Here is a 19734-nt window from a genome sequence, read left to right as displayed (position 1 = left end):
CATATCTAGCTCTACTACTTCTTCCCTTTAAATGCTCTAGGCATTTGGAAAAATTTAAAACAAATGAATATCATAGCACATGTAATCGATCCTATATCTTAAGCATATAGGACATGATTCATGATGTCTCACATAAAGACATGATACTAGACCAGTCTTTTGCTATAATATTTCTATTTCTATTTACCATGTTCTCATAATTCAGATTATGAAAAGGGATGCCATAATCATAATCGAATTTTAGAAGGAAAATAATGTTCCCATATATAGAATTCCTTTATGTTGAACCAATCTTTGGTAAACCGTAGATTGTCCTCGACAATTGCTTAATCAAATTAGTCATATCTAGCTCTACTACTTCTTCCCTTTAAATGCTCTAGGCATTTGGAAAAATTTAAAACAAATGAATATCATAGCACATGTAATCGATCCTATATCTTAAGCATATAGGACATGATTCATGATGTCTCACATAAAGACATGATACTAGACCAGTCTTTTGCTATAATATTTCTATTTCTATTTACCATGTTCTCATAATTCAGATTATGAAAAGGGATGCCATAATCATAATCGAATTTTAGAAGGAAAATAATGTTCCCATATATAGAATTCCTTTATGTTGAACCATTCCAACATAACATTCATATATATACTTGACTAAATTTGATTAAAAACTCACGATCTAAGCTTTTAGATTTGAAATGAAGTATAGTTTCCTCTCCCTTAATTATAGCAAAACAATATTTTCCCAATTGAAACTTTTGTTTTATATAATTAACATTGCTAACTTGCAACAGTTGAGGCTGAGGCGACCGAAAGAAAAATGAAGGAGGCTCATGACCTTCTTGAGAGTAGGAAAACTCTTTTTCCTCTGTGGACTCTTGAGAAGATTTTGAAAGAGGCAATTGAAACTCCCAGCATTCTGTGGCTCGAACCAGTGATTTCATTGGATCGAATCAATTCTGTCGATTCTCAGTTCGACATGCCACTGACCCGAAAAGCCTTCACTTTCCATGCTTTTGATAACTCCCTCATCCTCATCCAAAAGTTGATAGGGAACTTGTCGAATTCTATCTGATGTCTGCTCAAGCACAGTATCAGACTTGGAGCGCTCAGAAAATCATCAACGTTCGGGTCCTCAAGCCGTTTCGTGAGGGGAACTTCACGAACGTTCGGTTCAAAGTCCTGAGGGGTTCTGCTAAAACCGAACACGCGATATCTCTTGTTGATCTTCCCAACCTGAATCCACATGACTGGATTATTTTGCACAACATCCTCCTCACCAACGAAGCTGAGTATGGTCCAATTATTGATCACTTCAAAAGGATGCTTGTATGCTACATTATGGAGGTTGTCAAGATGGATCAGGAGATCGCTAGCATCTTCAAGAAAAAGCCTACTATTTCTCCTGTCGGCTTGCTAGTGATTTGAAAATGATGCAGATGGGAAGAATTGACCCAAAGCGGAATTTTGTCATGTTTACAAGGAACGAAGGCCAAAAATGCCTGTTCGCTCTGGCAGATAAACACCTTTACACCACTGCATGCTTGGAACATGTTTTGGGAAACATTCATCGATGCAAGCAGAATTCAGCAGATGACAAAAAGTATTTTGATGACATGATTCAGTGGTACATTCACTTCAGACAGACCATCCTTGCTCTTATCCCACGTCTGTTGATACCACTAAGAAAGTTCCTGCAGCTGGACCCAGCAAGCCGAAGTAACAGTCTCACTCCAATTGACGCAAAGGGGGAGATTGTAGGGTCTGGAAGGTGTTGCGTCTTGGGCGAGCTATTTAGTCCATTTAGTCTCAGGATTGGGCCTGTCCATCCGTGAGTTATATCTAGGGTTTTGTATTTATAGGTGCTTGCATGCATCCTAGTACGTAATTTTTTGGAAGTCAATTACTCTAAAAGATTTATTCTTTATCGTTTGTAACCCTAACAGCCTCTACAGCGGAAGTTCTTTATCGAGCTCTGCTGAGGTTTGAATCTATTGAATCATTCGACATATTTTGATTCATTCTTGTGTTTTATATTACTGTTTATCGTTTTTGTGATTAACCTGTTAGAAGATCTAAACGATCAAAGAGTTTCTTAACTCATCACCACCTATGAAACATTTCCATATTTCCATTCTAACTATCACTTATGAACAAGAGTTGCCGCTTTTCAGAATATGTCAAAATGGTTCTCTCCAAAAATTTACACCATACTTCCAACTGTCCCTGAGCAACCAATCTTTGGTAAACCGTAGATTGTCCTCGACAATTGCTTAATCAAATTAGTCATATCTAGCTCTACTACTTCTTCCCTTTAAATGCTCTAGGCATTTGGAAAAATTTAAAACAAATGAATATCATAGCACATGTAATCGATCCTATATCTGAAGCATATAGGACATGATTCATGATGTCTCACATAAAGACATGATACTAGACCAGTCTTTTACTATAATATTTCTATTTCTATTTACCATGTTCTCATAATTCAGATTATGAAAAGGGATGCCATAATCATAATCGAATTTTAGAAGGAAAATAATGTTCCCATATATAGAATTCCTTTATGTTGAACAATTCCAACATAACATTCATATATACACTTGACTAAATTTGATTAAAAACTCACGATCTAAGCTTTTAGATTTGAAATGAAGTATAGTTTCCTCTCCCTTAATTATAGCAAAACAATATTTTCCCAATTGAAACTTTTGTTTTATATAATTAACATTGCTAACTTGCAACAGTTGAGGCTGAGGCGACCGAAAGAAAAATGAAGGAGGCTCATGACCTTCTTGAGAGTAGGAAAACTCTTTTTCCTCTGTGGACTCTTGAGAAGGTTTTGAAAGAGGCAATTGAAACTCCCAGCATTCTGTGGCTCGAACCAGTGATTTCATTGGATCGAATCAATTCTGTCGATTCTCAGTTCGACATGCCACTGACCCGAAAAGCCTTCACCTTCCATGCTTTTGATAACGTTGCTGATGTCCCTCATCCTCATCCAAAAGTTGATAGGGAACTTGTCGAATTCTATCTGATGTCTGCTCAACCACAGTATCAGACTTGGAGCGCTCAGAAAATCATCAACGTTCGGGTCCTCAAGCCGTTTCGTGAGGGGAACTTCATGAACGTTCGGTTCAAAGTCCTGAGGGGTTCTGCTAAAACCGAACACGCGATATCTCTTGCTGATCTTCCCAACCTGAATCCACATGACTGGATTATTTTGCACAACATCCTCCTCACCAACGAAGCTGAGTATGGTCCAATTATTGATCACTTCAAAAGGATGCTCGTATGCTACATTATGGAGGTTGTCAAGATGGATCAGGAGATCGCTAGCATCTTCAAGAAAAAGCCTACTATTTCTCCTGTCGGCTTGCTAGTGATTTGAACATGATGCAGATGGGAAGAATTGACCCAAAGCGGAATTTTGTCATGTTTACAAGGAACGAAGGCCAAAAATGCCAGTTCGCTCTGGCAGATAAACACCTTTACACCACTGCATGCTTGGAACATGTTTTGGGAATCATTCATCGATGCAAGCAGAATTCAGCAGATGACAAAAAGTATTTTGATGACATGATTCAGTGGTACATTCACTTCAGACAGACCATCCTTGCTCTTATCCCACGTCTGTTGATACCACTAAGAAAGTTCCTGCAGCTGGACCCAGCAAGCCGAAGTAACAGTCTCACTCCAATTGACGCAAAGGGGGAGATTGTAGGGTCTGGAAGGTGTTGCGTCTTGGGCGAGCTATTTAGTCCATTTAGTCTCCGGATTGGGCCTGTCCATCCGTGAGTTATATCTAGGGTTTTGTATTTATAGGTGCTTGCATGCATCCTAGTACGTAATTTTTTGGAAGTCAATTACTCTAAAAGATTTATTCTTTATCGTTTGTAACCCTAACAGCCTCTACAGCGGAAGTTCTTTATCGAGCTCTGCTGAGGTTTGAATCTATTGAATCATTCAACATATTTTGATTCATTCTTGTGTTTTATATTACTGTTTATCGTTTTTGTGATTAACCTGTTAGAAGATCTAAACGATCAAAGAGTTTCTTAACTCATCACCACCTATGAAACATTTCCATATTTCCATTCTAACTATCACTTATGAACAAGAGTTGCCGCTTTTCAGAATATGTCAAAATGGTTCTCTCCAAAAATTTACACCATACTTCCAACTGTCCCTGAGCAACCAATCTTTGGTAAACCGTAGATTGTCCTCGACAATTGCTTAATCAAATTAGTCATATCTAGCTCTACTACTTCTTCCCTTTAAATGCTCTAGGCATTTGGAAAAATTTAAAACAAATGAATATCATAGCACATGTAATCGATCCTATATCTTAAGCATATAGGACATGATTCATGATGTCTCACATAAAGACATGATACTAGACCAGTCTTTTGCTATAATATTTCTATTTCTATTTACCATGTTCTCATAATTCAGATTATGAAAAAGGATGCCATAATCATAATCGAATTTTAGAAGGAAAATAATGTTCCCATATATAGAATTCCTTTATGTTGAACCATTCCAACATAACATTCATATATACACTTGACTAAATTTGATTAAAAACTCACGATCTAAGCTTTTAGATTTGAAATGAAGTATAGTTTCCTCTCCCTTAATTATAGCAAAACAATATTTTCCCAATTGAAACTTTTGTTTTATATAATTAACATTGCTAACTTGCAACAGTTGAGGCTGAGGCGACCGAAAGAAAAATGAAGGAGGCTCATGACCTTCTTGAGAGTAGGAAAACTCTTTTTCCTCTGTGGACTCTTGAGAAGGTTTTGAAAGAGGCAATTGAAACTCCCAGCATTCTGTGGCTCGAACCAGTGATTTCATTGGATCGAATCAATTCTGTCGATTCTCAGTTCGACATGCCACTGACCCGAAAAGCCTTCACCTTCCATGCTTTTGATAACGTTGCTGATGTCCCTCATCCTCATCCAAAAGTTGATAGGGAACTTGTCGAATTCTATCTGATGTCTGCTCAACCACAGTATCAGACTTGGAGCGCTCAGAAAATCATCAACGTTCGGGTCCTCAAGCCGTTTCGTGAGGGGAACTTCACGAACGTTCGGTTCAAAGTCCTGAGGGGTTCTGCTAAAACCGAACACGTGATATCTCTTGCTGATCTTCCCAACCTGAATCCACATGACTGGATTATTTTGCACAACATCCTCCTCACCAACGAAGCTGAGTATGGTCCAATTATTGATCACTTCAAAAGGATGCTCGTATGCTACATTATGGAGGTTGTCAAGATGGATCAGGAGATCGCTAGCATCTTCAAGAAAAAGCCTACTATTTCTCCTGTCGGCTTGCTAGTGATTTGAACATGATGCAGATGGGAAGAATTGACCCAAAGCGGAATTTTGTCATGTTTACAAGGAACGAAGGCCAAAAATGCCTGTTCGCTCTGGCAGATAAACACCTTTACACCACTGCATGCTTGGAACATGTTTTGGGAATCATTCATCGATGCAAGCAGAATTCAGCAGATGACAAAAAGTATTTTGATGACATGATTCAGTGGTACATTCACTTCAGACAGACCATCCTTGCTCTTATCCCACGTCTGTTGATACCACTAAGAAAGTTCCTGCAGCTGGACCCAGCAAGCCGAAGTAACAGTCTCACTCCAATTGACGCAAAGGGGGAGATTGTAGGGTCTGGAAGGTGTTGCGTCTTGGGCGAGCTATTTAGTCCATTTAGTCTCCGGATTGGGCCTGTCCATCCATGAGTTATATCTAGGGTTTTGTATTTATAGGTGCTTGCATGCATCCTAGTACGTAATTTTTTGGAAGTCAATTACTCTAAAAGATTTATTCTTTATCGTTTGTAACCCTAACAGCCTCTACAGCGGAAGTTCTTTATCGAGCTCTGCTGAGGTTTGAATCTATTGAATCATTCGACATATTTTGATTCATTCTTGTGTTTTATATTACTGTTTATCGTTTTTGTGATTAACCTGTTAGAAGATCTAAACGATCAAAGAGTTTCTTAACTCATCACCACCTATGAAACATTTCCATATTTCCATTCTAACTATCACTTATGAACAAGAGTTGCCGCTTTTCAGAATATGTCAAAATGGTTCTCTCCAAAAATTTACACCATACTTCCAACTGTCCCTGAGCAACCAATCTTTGGTAAACCGTAGATTGTCCTCGACAATTGCTTAATCAAATTAGTCATATCTAGCTCTACTACTTCTTCCCTTTAAATGCTCTAGGCATTTGGAAAAATTTAAAACAAATGAATATCATAGCACATGTAATCGATCCTATATCTGAAGCATATAGGACATGATTCATGATGTCTCACATAAAGACATGATACTAGACCAGTCTTTTACTATAATATTTCTATTTCTATTTACCATGTTCTCATAATTCAGATTATGAAAAGGGATGCCATAATCATAATCGAATTTTAGAAGGAAAATAATGTTCCCATATATAGAATTCCTTTATGTTGAACCATTCCAACATAACATTCATATATACACTTGACTAAATTTGATTAAAAACTCACGATCTAAGCTTTTAGATTTGAAATGAAGTATAGTTTCCTCTCCCTTAATTATAGCAAAACAATATTTTCCCAATTGAAACTTTTGTTTTATATAATTAACATTGCTAACTTGCAACAGTTGAGGCTGAGGCGACCGAAAGAAAAATGAAGGAGGCTCATGACCTTCTTGAGAGTAGGAAAACTCTTTTTCCTCTGTGGACTCTTGAGAAGATTTTGAAAGAGGCAATTGAAACTCCCAGCATTCTGTGGCTCGAACTAGTGATTTCATTGGATCGAATCAATTCTGTCGATTCTCAGTTCGACATGCCACTGACCCGAAAAGCCTTCACCTTCCATGCTTTTGATAACTCCCTCATCCTCATCCAAAAGTTGATAGGGAACTTGTCGAATTCTATCTGATGTCTGCTCAACCACAGTATCAGACTTGGAGCGCTCAGAAAATCATCAACGTTCGGGTCCTCAAGCCGTTTCGTGAGGGGAACTTCATGAACGTTCGGTTCAAAGTCCTGAGGGGTTCTGCTAAAACCGAACACGCGATATCTCTTGCTGATCTTCCCAACCTGAATCCACATGACTGGATTATTTTGCACAACATCCTCCTCACCAACGAAGCTGAGTATGGTCCAATTATTGATCACTTCAAAAGGATGCTCGTATGCTACATTATGGAGGTTGTCAAGATGGATCAGGAGATCGCTAGCATCTTCAAGAAAAAGCCTACTATTTCTCCTGTCGGCTTGCTAGTGATTTGAACATGATGCAGATGGGAAGAATTGACCCAAAGCGGAATTTTGTCATGTTTACAAGGAACGAAGGCCAAAAATGCCTGTTCGCTCTGGCAGATAAACACCTTTACACCACTGCATGCTTGGAACATGTTTTGGGAATCATTCATCGATGCAAGCAGAATTCAGCAGATGACAAAAAGTATTTTGATGACATGATTCAGTGGTACATTCACTTCAGACAGACCATCCTTGCTCTTATCCCACGTCTGTTGATACCACTAAGAAAGTTCCTGCAGCTGGACCCAGTAAGCCGAAGTAACAGTCTCACTCCAATTGACGTAAAGGGGGAGATTGTAGGGTCTGGAAGGTGTTGCGTCTTGGGCGAGCTATTTAGTCCATTTAGTCTCCGGATTGGGCCTGTCCATCCGTGAGTTATATCTAGGGTTTTGTATTTATAGGTGCTTGCATGCATCCTAGTACGTAAGTTTTTGGAAGTCAATTACTCTAAAAGATTTATTCTTTATCGTTTGTAACCCTAACAGCCTCTACAGCGGAAGTTCTTTATCGAGCTCTGCTGCGGTTTGAATCTATTGAATCATTCGACATATTTTGATTCATTCTTGTGTTTTATATTACTGTTTATCGTTTTTGTGATTAACCTGTTAGAAGATCTAAACGATCAAAGAGTTTCTTAACTCATCACCACCTATGAAACATTTCCATATTTCCATTCTAACTATCACTTATGAACAAGAGTTGCCGCTTTTCAGAATATGTCAAAATGGTTCTCTCCAAAAATTTACACCATACTTCCAACTGTCCCTGAGCAACCAATCTTTGGTAAACCGTAGATTGTCCTCGACAATTGCTTAATCAAATTAGTCATATCTAGCTCTACTACTTCTTCCCTTTAAATGCTCTAGGCATTTGGAAAAATTTAAAACAAATGAATATCATAGCACATGTAATCGATCCTATATCTGAAGCATATAGGACATGATTCATGATGTCTCACATAAAGACATGATACTAGACCAGTCTTTTGCTATAATATTTCTATTTCTATTTACCATGTTCTCATAATTCAGATTATGAAAAGGGATGCCATAATCATAATCGAATTTTAGAAGGAAAATAATGTTCCCATATATAGAATTCCTTTATGTTGAACCATTCCAACATAACATTCATATATATACTTGACTAAATTTGATTAAAAACTCACGATCTAAGCTTTTAGATTTGAAATGAAGTATAGTTTCCTCTCCCTTAATTATAGCAAAACAATATTTTCCCAATTGAAACTTTTGTTTTATATAATTAACATTGCTAACTTGCAACAATTGAGGCTGAGGCGACCGAAAGAAAAATGAAGGAGGCTCATGACCTTCTTGAGAGTAGGAAAACTCTTTTTCATCTGTGGACTCTTGAGAAGATTTTGAAAGAGGCAATTGAAACTCCCAGCATTCTGTGGCTCGAACCAGTGATTTCATTGGATCGAATCAATTCTGTCGATTCTCAATTCGACATGCCACTGACCCGAAAAGCCTTCACCTTCCATGCTTTTGATAACTCCCTCATCCTCATCCAAAAGTTGATAGGGAACTTGTCGAATTCTATCTGATGTCTGCTCAACCACAGTATCAGACTTGGAGCGCTCAGAAAATCATCAACGTTCGGGTCCTCAAGCCGTTTCGTGAGGGGAACTTCACGAACGTTCGGTTCAAAGTCCTGAGGGGTTCTGCTAAAACCGAACACGCGATATCTCTTGTTGATCTTCCCAACCTGAATCCACATGACTGGATTATTTTGCACAACATCCTCCTCACCAACGAAGCTGAGTATGGTCCAATTATTGATCACTTCAAAAGGATGCTTGTATGCTACATTATGGAGGTTGTCAAGATGGATCAGGAGATCGCTAGCATCTTCAAGAAAAAGCCTACTATTTCTCCTGTCGGCTTGCTAGTGATTTGAACATGATGCAGATGGGAAGAATTGACCCAAAGCGGAATTTTGTCATGTTTACAAGGAACGAAGGCCAAAAATGCCTGTTCGCTCTGGCAGATAAACACCTTTACACCACTGCATGCTTGGAACATGTTTTGGGAATCATTCATCGATGCAAGCAGAATTCAGCAGATGACAAAAAGTATTTTGATGACATGATTCAGTGGTACATTCACTTCAGACAGACCATCCTTGCTCTTATCCCACGTCTGTTGATACCACTAAGAAAGTTCCTGCAGCTGGACCCAGTAAGCCGAAGTAACAGTCTCACTCCAATTGACGTAAAGGGGGAGATTGTCGGGTCTGGAAGGTGTTGCGTCTTGGGCGAGCTATTTAGTCCATTTAGTCTCCGGATTGGGCCTGTCCATCCGTGAGTTATATCTAGGGTTTTGTATTTATAGGTGCTTGCATGCATCCTAGTACGTAAGTTTTTGGAAGTCAATTACTCTAAAAGATTTATTCTTTATCGTTTGTAACCCTAACAGCCTCTACAGCGGAAGTTCTTTATCGAGCTCTGCTGAGGTTTGAATCTATTGAATCATTCGACATATTTTGATTCATTCTTGTGTTTTATATTACTGTTTATCGTTTTTGTGATTAACCTGTTAGAAGATCTAAACGATCAAAGAGTTTCTTAACTCATCACCACCTATGAAACATTTCCATATTTCCATTCTAACTATCACTTATGAACAAGAGTTGCCGCTTTTCAGAATATGTCAAAATGGTTCTCTCCAAAAATTTACACCATACTTCCAACTGTCCCTGAGCAACCAATCTTTGGTAAACCGTAGATTGTCCTCGACAATTGCTTAATCAAATTAGTCATATCTAGCTCTACTACTTCTTCCCTTTAAATGCTCTAGGCATTTGGAAAAATTTAAAACAAATGAATATCATAGCACATGTAATCGATCCTATATCTGAAGCATATAGGACATGATTCATGATGTCTCACATAAAGACATGATACTAGACCAGTCTTTTGCTATAATATTTCTATTTCTATTTACCATGTTCTCATAATTTAGATTATGAAAAGGGATGCCATAATCATAATCGAATTTTAGAAGGAAAATAATGTTCCCATATATAGAATTCCTTTATGTTGAACCATTCCAACATAACATTCATATATATACTTGACTAAATTTGATTAAAAACTCACGATCTAAGCTTTTAGATTTGAAATGAAGTATAGTTTCCTCTCCCTTAATTATAGCAAAACAATATTTTCCCAATTGAAACTTTTGTTTTATATAATTAACATTGCTAACTTGCAACAGTTGAGGCTGAGGCGACCGAAAGAAAAATGAAGGAGGCTCATGACCTTCTTGAGAGTAGGAAAACTCTTTTTCATCTGTGGACTCTTGAGAAGATTTTGAAAGAGGCAATTGAAACTCCCAGCATTCTGTGGCTCGAACCAGTGATTTCATTGGATCGAATCAATTCTGTCGATTCTCAATTCGACATGCCACTGACCCGAAAAGCCTTCACCTTCCATGCTTTTGATAACTCCCTCATCCTCATCCAAAAGTTGATAGGGAACTTGTCGAATTCTATCTGATGTCTGCTCAACCACAGTATCAGACTTGGAGCGCTCAGAAAATCATCAACGTTCGGGTCCTCAAGCCGTTTCGTGAGGGGAACTTCACGAACGTTCGGTTCAAAGTCCTGAGGGGTTCTGCTAAAACCGAACACGCGATATCTCTTGCTGATCTTCCCAACCTGAATCCACATGACTGGATTATTTTGCACAACATCCTCCTCACCAACGAAGCTGAGTATGGTCCAATTATTGATCACTTCAAAAGGATGCTCGTATGCTACATTATGGAGGTTGTCAAGATGGATCAGGAGATCGCTAGCATCTTCAAGAAAAAGCCTACTATTTCTCCTGTCGGCTTGCTAGTGATTTGAACATGATGCAGATGGGAAGAATTGACCCAAAGCGGAATTTTGTCATGTTTACAAGGAACGAAGGCCAAAAATGCCTGTTCGCTCTGGCAGATAAACACCTTTACACCACTGCATGCTTGGAACATGTTTTGGGAATCATTCATCGATGCAAGCAGAATTCAGCAGATGACAAAAAGTATTTTGATGACATGATTCAGTGGTACATTCACTTCAGACAGACCATCCTTGCTCTTATCCCACGTCTGTTGATACCACTAAGAAAGTTCCTGCAGCTGGACCCAGTAAGCCGAAGTAACAGTCTCACTCCAATTGACGTAAAGGGGGAGATTGTAGGGTCTGGAAGGTGTTGCGTCTTGGGCGAGCTATTTAGTCCATTTAGTCTCCGGATTGGGCCTGTCCATCCGTGAGTTATATCTAGGGTTTTGTATTTATAGGTGCTTGCATGCATCCTAGTACGTAAGTTTTTGGAAGTCAATTACTCTAAAAGATTTATTCTTTATCGTTTGTAACCCTAACAGCCTCTACAGCGGAAGTTCTTTATCGAGCTCTGCTGAGGTTTGAATCTATTGAATCATTCGACATATTTTGATTCATTCTTGTGTTTTATATTACTGTTTATCGTTTTTGTGATTAACCTGTTAGAAGATCTAAACGATCAAAGAGTTTCTTAACTCATCACCACCTATGAAACATTTCCATATTTCCATTCTAACTATCACTTATGAACAAGAGTTGCCGCTTTTCAGAATATGTCAAAATGGTTCTCTCCAAAAATTTACACCATACTTCCGACTGTCCCTGAGCAACCAATCTTTGGTAAACCATAGATTGTCCTCGACAATTGCTTAATCAAATTAGTCATATCTAGCTCTACTACTTCTTCCCTTTAAATGCTCTAGGCATTTGGAAAAATTTAAAACAAATGAATATCATAGCACATGTAATCGATCCTATATCTGAAGCATATAGGACATGATTCATGATGTCTCACATAAAGACATGATACTAGACCAGTCTTTTGCTATAATATTTCTATTTCTATTTACCATGTTCTCATAATTCAGATTATGAAAAGGGATGCCATAATCATAATCGAATTTTAGAAGGAAAATAATGTTCCCATATATAGAATTCCTTTATGTTGAACCATTCCAACATAACATTCATATATATACTTGACTAAATTTGATTAAAAACTCACGATCTAAGCTTTTAGATTTGAAATGAAGTATAGTTTACTATGGCCGATCCCTTTCCATTGGGAAGAGAAAGCTTTTCTAGATATCCAATGTTACCATTGTCAAAGTCCATGGATGTTTGGGAAGTTGATCTTCTAATCAAATTTGCTTTACCAGTGCTCCAAATCATTGTTGATTCAGCAACACCAAGCAAATAGATAAGTTCATTAAGGGTCATGTCATAGTCTGTTTTATAGTAGTCCCAAAGGAAACTCACTATGTGACTTAGAAAGTGATTAGTCAACATCTAACTTCCTCAAGACTTTGACATCCAACTCTCCCGGCTTGTCAATATGTTACTTCATCTCCAAGATGTAAGCACACATAGACCTTGCTTGCCAATAGGGCTTGAGTGACCTTGAACTTGTGGGTTAGGGAGAATAATTGGAGGAGGTGGAGGAAGAGAAGTATGATTTCCCTGAGATTTGGAAAGATCATAGTTGTCTACACCAGACATCTATAATGGGAGAAATTAAATTCAAGTTAGTTGATTTAAAGTCCTTAATATAACACCCAATATGAAATATTAAGGCTAGGACCCAACACAATATTTTATAACTTGGAAGAGGGATGTCATAATCCAAGCTATAGAATATTTTAAGGTAGGCGAATGACGATTCACCAATTTCCACCATGAAAAACGAAATAATTTATTAGGTTTTTAATTGGATTTGAAACTCCTAGATCTTTTGAGATTCATTGAACTTTTCAATGGCATGTTTCAATCTCGATTGTGCCCTCTCAAGTTTTATGACTGGGATGTCGAGGATCACAAAACAAGGTGTGAATAACCATGCAAATATACTTGGTACCCTTAATATTTATCCTTTAATCGATGTGCCAGTTAACCACACGCGCTCCACCGATCCTATGATAAACATTAAGTTACCCTTTGCCTACCTTGTTAAATCCAGGTTAATTTGCCGTTTAACCACACACGCTCCGCTAACAACTTAAGCAAAGTGCAAAGTGTAATTTCATTGGTTAGCACCAAATTCACATTTTCCTAAAGTAACTAAGATTGGGAATTTATAAAAGGTTTAGTTACTTTATATTTATCATTATACTTATAATGAAGAGAGAACTATAGTCCTTGTCCTACCCATTTGGCTAACGACCCTCCACCAGTCAAAGAAGCGGTGGATGAGAGTGGACACCCATTAAACTGCCATTTTATAGGCAGTAACCTTATACCCCTCTTATAGACCGACTTCGTGAATGAGGCCTACTAACGAAAAGACTAACTTGATCTTATACATACATGCATACATACATACATACACACACACAAACACACACACACACACACACACATATATATATATATATATATATATATATATATATATATATATATTAACTTATAATACTATAAAGTATAAGAGTTGAGTTTTAACTTTTAAACTTCTAGGGTTTGGAATTAAAGTGTGTGTGAGACTTTACAAATTCCAAAACTTGAGGGCAAGTTTTGAACTATTCAAAAACTTTTGGATTTTCATAACTTATGAGTTTAATTAAGGTTTTAAAATCTTTAATGAAGAGACTCTTGAACATCCATAACTTGAGGACAAGTTATGGAGTTCATAAGACAAAAAGACTCTTCAATTGTGTAACCTATGATTTTTAATGGATCTTTAAAATAAATGACTTTTAAAAATCCATAACTTGAGGAAAAATTATGGCCTCCATTAAAAAACATTTAGATCAAGAATTAATTAACAAATATTTTGCAAATAATTCCTATGATCTGCCAAAACTCATAAGTGTATGAACAATCATATCAACAATTTCAAGAATTACATAAACACACATAAACTTGAAATTTTGATAATAACCTTGAAATTGGTTTACCATAATCATTACCACATCAAAAACAGGTTTTATAGGTCCAAAACAGTTTAAGGTAATGATTTTAGACCAATTCCAGCCTTAAAACACGAAAATATGCCAACTGGAAGACAAACTCGTCGAGTTCCTTACAAGAACTCGTTGAGTTCATGCCTTAACACATGAACTCGTCGAGTTTATAGCCAGAACTCGTCGAGTTTTCAATCTGGATAGTTCCTTCGTTTTGAAAAATAAGTTGCATCAAGTATAAAAGAAAACAAGCCTAGGATCTGATACCACTGAAGGGTTTTGAGCATTCTAACACTCCTAAGGTGTACATGCAACCCTATAAACCTTGGATCTATTTTTTCTCTATTATACATTCAAATATTCAATATTCCAAGGTTTTATCCTAACTAGCATAATATGAAGCAACTATACTACAAAAGCCTAGTTAGATAACATACCTTTTGATGTAGCTTGAATTCTTGAACTTTAAGAGCTTAGCCCCAATAGTGTAGAAGCCTCAAGTGGAATCACAAATGACCAAAAACATCTTGGAAACCTTGAGAAAATAGTAAGCACACTAGAAATTGGCCCATTCTTGTATCCTCACACACTGGTACCATTTCATGTGCCAAAGACTTCTTTATATAGTATGAAGGATTAGGGTTTCATCCATGTAAACCCTAATACCCATGACCTTTCATTTCCATAGGATCCATGGGTTAAAAACTCCATAGACTATCCATGCAAGCTTAGCCCAACCTAAATGAACTTGGCCCATACTATATATAAGAGTCCATATTTAATTAGTTCCTTTTGATCACTAAATTAATTCTAAATTAATTCTTGATCAATACTAATTAAATAATATGATTCCATATTAATACATTAGAACTTATAATATATTAATATAAATCATAAATATACTATTCTCAAAAGACTATCCATATAAATTGTTCCGATGAAGTGCAACCCAAATGGACCATGCTACTCTCGGGTCGAATACATACCAATAATAGTTATGGGCTTAGACTTCTAATCCAACACAGTGTTGTGTGGGACGGTGATTAGATCCCCTCAAGGCAGTGAAAGGAAGAAAGTATCTTTATTACCCATTAGGATGGGCAAGCAATGTAATACCGACAAGGTCGGTAGGAGACCAGGAGCATCCTAGCCATGGACTGAGAACCCGGTAGGGGTATTCCAGTCATGGGTTGTAGGCCTAATGGTCATGACTGATCATTTAATCTCTTTGTGATACTCTCAGTATTGACACATGGGTGGAGGTCGGGAGACCCATTAATGATTTTTTTAGATAAGGAGCGATCAAGGGTCGTGGGGAGTATCAGTCAGGTATCAGGTTGAATTTGTGAAATGTTTGCCTCGTACTCCTGTTTGTTCGCAAGTTGTTGTTAGGGATCGGATGAAATGCGAAAGTTCTTGGTTTGATCATCTTCTTTCGTCGGTTCATAGGTTGGTAATGGCATGGCAGAGAGTCAAAGGTTATACTGAGGTTTTGGTGTATTATATGGATTCGGATTGGTAAAGGTTCACTATCGACCTGTTTGAGGATCTTTTTGCACGATTTGTGGTATCTTCAGTCGGACATTTGTGGTGGACTCATGGATGGCTTATAGTGGAAACTTGCGTTGGGAATCGCAAATGTATATGTGTGAGGCATGCATTCTGGAAGTCAGTAAGGTAAAGGGAAAATATTTTGGTTTGTGGTGCGAGTCGCGAGTTTCAGGCGGAAGGTATGTGTCATCGATGGTGAAATCGAGGATTGATGGGTTAGAGCGTCCCTGTCTTTCAGATTCTGGGAACCGGGTTAGATCTTTCTCCTGATTATCTATGGCAACACATTGGGTTAGGAGTGTTGAGGCGGTCCTGCTCTATGCAGTAGGCCAAGATACCCGGTGCGGGCCGACTGTAAGTCGTAGGCACGAAGAATCAAGAGGAGTAGTAGGGTTGAGGCAGCAGGCCAAGATACCCGGTGCGGGTCAACTGTGATCCGTAGGCACAAAGGCTCAAGGGGAGAGGTAGGGTTGAGGTGGTCGGCCGAGATACTCGGTGTGGGCCAACTATGAGTCATAGGCACAAAGGCTTAAGGGGAGTGGTAGGGTTGAGGTAGTCGCACAACAAACCCTGAGAATTTCAACCCGATGGTTGAATTGATTCGACATGTTGGTATTCCATCCCGAGGTCGATCGGTCCAGTCATGGATGTTCATGGTTATGAGATGGCAGTGATGTATATATTAGTTCAGGGGCTAATATAAACATTGTCGGTTGGAACAAGAAGGTTCATCTCCAAGTTTGTCTCCCATTGTTCATCATATCCTGGGAAATTTTTTTCATCACTATTAGCTTTCTCTGGGACGATTATCGAATCTCTTTGTCCAGCAAAGAGGTGTCGGTAGCAAAATATGATCTGTGGTTCTGTTTTGTGGTAGGAATTTCAGGTTTCCAGGGTTGTGTAATCCATTTAGGGGATAAAGGGAACAAAATTAGCGATGGCTAGTATGGGTGGTCTATCTGGGAGTCAGACCAAATTCAAGTTTCCGGTTTGTAGATTTTCAAGTGAAGTAAGGTTGATTGGCTGCATGGGATTATGGATTTGTTTTCTTTGGATTCGAAACTTTATGTTGGGTTTGGATGCCTTGGAAAGGTCATGGTGTGTTCAAGGTTGTGGTTGTGTCCCTCAGGATGTCAAGCTTGTCAGGGATGGCAAAGGATGATTTCGAGGACAAAATCAAATTTAAGTGGGGGAGAGTTGTAACACCCTGTTCCGAATCGCTTTCCTAATTCGAAACTATAGCATGAAGATAGGTTATCGTAAGGCTTAGGGCCTTTGTAAAAGAGATATCTAGACCCATTTAGGTACAGATAATATAACTAAGGTTATCTAGGAGTTCAGGTTGTGCCTTGGAGCCAAGGGGTATATCGGTAAAGTGGCAGTTCGAGCTCTATATGAACTTGGATTTTCGTTCAAAAGGTTTTGAGGTAAGGATAAGTTGATATATGTGTAGATCTTCTCGCCACCTTTCCGTGGATATAAATTACATAAAAAACGGAGTTGAAACGAAGATGTTATGGTCGTTTAAAATTGGGGTAGTTCGGGTGAGTGATCGTTGACTTGTTGACCAAGCTCATTTAAGGCTCACGACGTAAGCATGAAGTGCTCACGACATGAGGAGCGTATGATGCACCAAAACCATAATTTTCGGGTATTTAAAGGTATGAGATGATTAGGGTTGTTTATCCTCAGCCTCTTTCACTCCCAAGTCACTAAAAACCCTAGATTCGGCCTTCTTGAGCCCTTGAACCCTTGAGCCATTGTTGGTGGTATTGGTGTGCTATAGTGGTTGATTTCCTTGAAGAAGAAGAATAAGCTCTTGTGGAGGTTCCTTTGGACGAGATAAGCTCCTTCTAGTGGCACTTCTGAGTTCATAGGCCTCTGTAAGTCTCAAAAATCCCACCTTTCTCTTCTAATCTTGCTAAATCTAGGTTGTGGCTACCTTCTTTGCATGGATGCATGAGGTCCATAAAGTTAGCAACTTTATGGACCATTAAGTCACTGGCTGTGTTAGAACCCTTGGATCTGGATTTTGGTGCAAAATTTGGACTCCAAGTTTGAGTCTTGGCCCTTTTTCCTTCATTTTGACCCAAGTTGGTGTTTAAGTCACGTATTGGACATATGTGACTGAAAAGCTTCAATTTTTATGGCCCTTGGGGTCAAGGAAGACCCTCTAGACTGTCCCATGTTAAGTCTTAATGGATTAGGAGCTTAATGCTCATTTTTGGTCCGATATGGACTCACGACGTGAGGAATGAAGCCTCATGACGTGAGAGCATATTCAAGGATGTTTCTGGGTTGAAATCACGACCTCACGACGTGAGCATAAGGTGCTCACGACATAAGCAGCTCATGTGCAAGTTTTGGACTCTTTGATTATTGGCTAGCTTGGTGTTGGACTTATCTATTGGTTTGGGCTCATAATAGACTAAGGATTTTAAAGTATTGGACTTATGATTGGGCTTGCCCTAATGGGCCTTGGATGATGAATTAAGCCTTAGTGGGCCCAATGTAGTTGGACCTTGTTTAGGCCCAATGGGCTTGGGCCAATTCTAGGCTTGGTTAGTTGGACTATTTATAGGATTAGTGCTTGGTGGTTTTGTCATGGGTAATTATTAAAGAATGGTTTGGTCGTTTGGTTTAGTTGTGGAAGCCGGTTTGTAGCAGCTGCAGCAATTGTGGGATTTATTTGTCGTTTAAGGTGAGTTGTCCTCACTATACTAACAGGGTCGAAGGCACCAATGTCGGACCTTTTCGGATTTGTATCCAGGTTTATTGCATGTTGATATGCTTAGTGACCTGTTAGGTCAGTATCCTGGTATATAGGATGATGCTATGTTAGTGACCTGTTAGGTCGGTATCCATACGTGTCGATGGCTCGGAGAGCGGTCCAGATAGGCTGATGGACCTGCGAGGCGGTCCAGTTAGGTTGATGGCTCAGTATGCATGCAGTTTGTTTGCTATGATATGGTTATGTTTGTATGGCGTTGGTATCTTGGGGGAACTCGCTAAGCTTCGGACTTACAGTTTTGGATTTTGTTTCAGCTACTTCAGATGTTCGCGGGAAGGCGAAGGCGTGATCGTGCATCTCCTCACATTTTATGATTTTGATTTCTAGGATACTCTGATATGAAACTATTTTGAAAACATTTTGTAATAACTAATGGTTTTTGAATGCTTGAAAAAGTTTTAAATTTGCTTGAATTTTATGGATCTTACAAATGAATTTAACTTTAATTCCAAATCCTTTTAAATTCATCCAAGCATCAAACCGAACAACCCAAAGTTGTTTTGAATGAACTATTTTAATTCCAAAGAAGATCATGTCACACCAACATATTTCATAGTTGAAATCTTTCTTTTACGTCAAACAACTAAAATCTACTTCTTCATTTTCAAGTACTTTATATAACAAAAAACTAAAAGATAAGACAATGAGATCTTTCTTTTACACATCAAACAACTACAATATACTTCTTCATTTGCAAGTACTCTATGTAACAAAAAACAAAAGGAAAAATAGAAAAAAGAAAATATGGGTAACAAATAGAAGATCATGTTCTTATGTAGGCAAAACATTTTATTTAATCATGTAATTAAGTTGAAGAAATTAAAAAGTTATAGAGTTACATATGGATATGGTTAAAGACAATTAAATAGAAAATGTTGAAAAGTTTGGAGGTTTCAAATCAATATAGTTAAAAATAAAAGAAATACTTGAATCATATTGATTTATATGGTATCTTTTATAAGAGTTATACAGATAGAATGAAAAAGATTTGACTATGAATAAATTGAAAAAGCTTGATTATCATATTCACTTTTAGTTTTCCACAACATATTTTATTATTAACCTCTTTCTTTCATTG

Source organism: Lactuca serriola, chromosome 5 (genome assembly GCF_051521515.1).
Source record: "Lactuca serriola cultivar US96UC23 chromosome 5, Lser_US96UC23_V15, whole genome shotgun sequence".
Classification (NCBI taxonomy): Eukaryota; Viridiplantae; Streptophyta; class Magnoliopsida; order Asterales; family Asteraceae; genus Lactuca; species Lactuca serriola.
The sequence above is the reverse complement of the archived record's forward strand: the minus strand, read 5'-3'. Positions refer to the sequence as shown.